Source organism: Desmodus rotundus, chromosome 1 (genome assembly GCF_022682495.2).
Source record: "Desmodus rotundus isolate HL8 chromosome 1, HLdesRot8A.1, whole genome shotgun sequence".
In the NCBI taxonomy this organism is placed as follows: Eukaryota; Metazoa; Chordata; class Mammalia; order Chiroptera; family Phyllostomidae; genus Desmodus; species Desmodus rotundus.
In genome coordinates this window covers 104,491,322-104,495,064 of record NC_071387.1, presented here as the reverse complement: position 1 = coordinate 104,495,064, position 3,743 = coordinate 104,491,322, and positions in this window count along the sequence as shown.

Genomic DNA, 3,743 nt, shown 5'->3' with positions numbered 1-3,743 from the left:
TATAATTGAGAAATAAAAATTATATATATATTTAATATGTATAACTTGATGTATTTATACACATATATAGTGAAATAATCACCATCAAGCTAATTAACATATCTACCACCTCACAATGTATCATTTTCCTTCCTTCCTTCTCCGTTCCCTGCTTTTTTTATGGTGAAAATACGTAAGACCTAACCTCTAGCAAATTTCAGGTATACAAATAGTACTGTTAACTCTAGTCACATTGCTGTATATTAGATTTCCAGAAATTGTCCATCTTGTATAACTGAAACTTTGGACATTTTGAGTAACATCTCCTATTTACCCTTCTCCCCAGCCCCTGGTGACCACCATTCTACTCTCTTCTTTTATGAACTGAACTTTATTTTTAATATGAGGAAGAAAAAAATCTATTTCACTTAAGCTCCCATCCTCTTGCCTTTAAAAAAATGCATCCAATAACTTCTTGAAGAAGCTAATCTCTTTATACCCAGACTCCCCAACTCCTAGATATGGGGGAGATGGGGGTTTTCCCACCAGTCACTTAAAGTGAGATCCCAATGAGAAGTGAGTTTGCATTAGAGATAATTTCACAGGACAGAGGGTTAGAAGGTAAGCATCTTCTCAATCTGTGGTCTTCTTTTCCAATGTCCTTAGGCCAAGGAATCACTGTGCACATTTCCTCTATTGCCATGCCTGTGGTCTCATGAGTAGCATTTCTTCTCACCTTGCCCTTTTAATGCCAGCCCATCAGATTGCTGACTGCATCTAAATAAATACTCTACATTGTCATCAAGGCAAATGGGTACCTGGAATCCCCTGGCCAGGCAAGTCAACTGGAGCAAATTGATGTTGCACTGGAGCAAACTGGAGAGCTAATGAGCAGTCTGGGTAAGTCCGGGGACAGCTGACATTGCTCCATGGCTTGGATTTCCAGAGACGGTTCAATGTCAGCGTCAGTGGATTCTACATTGGCAGCCTCCTACCCTCAACTTCAACTCCGCACCTGCTGACATCTTCCTTTCTTTCAAATTGGCAGCAGAAGCCAGGGAAAACCTAAATTTAACCTCCAGAGAATATACCACATGACATTTGTGGGTCTTGCATGTTCAGTTTAAGACTTTGAAAGCTAATTTAGCCATGCGATGCCTCCGTAAGTGATGAGAGTTGATACACCTGAACTTCTGCCATTGTTAGCCACTGTGGTTTCATTCTGTCTCTTGAGACTTCATTCCTTAATAACTGCTATCTTAAGCCCAGAGCATAACACTAATGAGTATTTGAAAATGCCAGGTTCTTGGCACCATGTGCTGATTTTTAAAAAATGAAATAACACCCATCAGTGTAATGGTCACTCAGCAAGGGGTATGAGGGATGTATTATGCATGGCTTGTCTTGTCATTTCCAGCTTTCTGTTAAATTCCCACATTCTAAGTACAGCAATTAAGTGCCTCCTGTACCAAATCTTAATTAATTCAAGGTGCTGTGACCAAGGGCCTGAAATAAAAAGCAATATAACGTATATATTTTATCTATATATTATATCTATAACATATATGTAAGTTATATATATGTATGTGTGTGTGTGTGTGTGTATAATCTCACTAAGCCATGAAGGGGGCAATAATACAAGAAGTAGCTTTGGAGAGATAATTGATGGCTGCTTAGGGAAAAATCTCTCTTCATAGCCTGGGCATGCCAGCACATAACATTGCTGTTCAAGTCTGAAATCTTGGTTGCAAGTTCCCTAAATCTACCATAAAATATCAGAGACTAAACAAGTCTATTAGATAGCAGTTCCTTGGGACAAAGAGCTTTCTTAGTTGTCTTCATATTTTCAACACCCAGCACACAGTAGGGATTCATGTTCTGGTTCAACTGAACATGATCAACTTTCTCCACTCTTGACATTAGCACCAGTGTTTCACACTGCCCGGTGAATCCAGACATTGGCCTTCTTATTCTGGTATGTCCAATTCAGGTCATGCATTTGAAGCTGGGGACCTGATGGTTTGCGTATTGTTGTACATAGAAAAATGCTATTTATTTTGAACAGTTAGGAACTCTATCTTTGATTTGGGTTTCATACATTGCTCTGAAAAATCACATTGACATTACACTTTCCTCCGTGGCATTTAAAGTCTTTAAAATGGCAACATAATCTTGAGCACAAATAGTAGGATTCCCATCTGGCAGGCATATGACTGCTGTCAGCTCTGTAGTTGTGAACATTATCAAAGTTTGCCTGTCCATTTAAGCCTTTGCTGGGCATATTGACTTTCATTTTTGAAAATTGTTTAGGTAGTGTTAATATTAAACAATATGAGAAATTAATGAAAACAAACCCATGGGCAGGTCTAGCCAGCTCACATGTGGCAGAGCAAAGCTTAAGGCACTATACCTTCAGTGAGTGAAGAGCAGGGCCTCTTTCTCCTGTGCTCACTTGTGTTTGTTATAACATGGTCATTTAGTACAAGCCCAAGACCTTGGAAACATACCAAGCATCCTTTTTCTATGGATATAAATCTCTCCGGTTAAAAAAAAAAGAATTGCCCAAAGAGAGGAAGAGGAAGATAAGGAGCAGCAGGAGGGAATCAGAGAAGGAGGGACCTCCCAGTACAATAGCAGATAAAGAGGCATCAGAAAAAAAAAATAGTTTTACTTCTAGTATATATATATGGCACCAAACTCAGCCACAATTCCTCCACAGGGAAAGCATAAATGTGGGATCTGTTTGAAAGAATGTCCTCAAAGAAAGAATAGAGTTAGCCAACAGGTGTAAGAAAAGATGCTCCACATCACTAATCATCAGGGAAATGCAAATCAAAACCGCAGTGAGATATCACTTCACACCTGTTAGAATGTCTATTATAAAAAAGATAAAGACAGACATGCGCTAGTGAGGTTGTGGAGAAATGGGAAGCCTTGTGCACTTTTGGTGAGAAGGTAACTTGGTGCAGCCACTATGAAAAATAACATGGAGAGCTTCCTCAAAAAAATTAAAATTAGAACTACTATATGATCCAGCAATTCCACCTCTGGGTATATAACTGAAAGAAATGAAATTGTTATCTCAAAGAGAATCTGCACCTCCATCACAGCATTATTCACAATAACCGAGACACAGAAACAACCGAAGTGTCCATCAGTGGATGAGTGGCTAAGGAAAATGTGATGCACACACACACAGGAATATTATTCAACCATAAAAAAGAAATCCTGCCATTCGTGACAGCACAAATAAAACTTGAGGGCATTATACTAATTGAGATAAGTCAGACAAAGAAAGACAAATACTTTATGATCTCACTTCTATGTACAATCTTTCGAAAATGAAGTCATGGAAACAGAATAGACTGGCGGTGGCCAGGGTTGGAAGAGAAGAGGGAGAATGGGTGAAGGTGGTCAAACAGTGCAAGCTTCTAATTAAAAGATGAATAAGTTCTGGAGATGTAATATATATCATGGTGACCGTGGCTCACAACATTGGATTGTATACTTAAAGTTTGCTAAGAAAGTAGATCTTAAATGTTCTTACTACACACATCAACACAGACACACACACACAAATGGTAACTGTGTGAAATGATAGATATTTAAATGAACCTTACTGTGGTATCACTTGCAATATATATAAAATAAAATCTAATGTTATAATAAATATTATATTTATTATATTATAAAATAAATATTATAATAAAACATAATATTTATATATATGAAACCATCACACTGTACATCTTAAATTTATACAA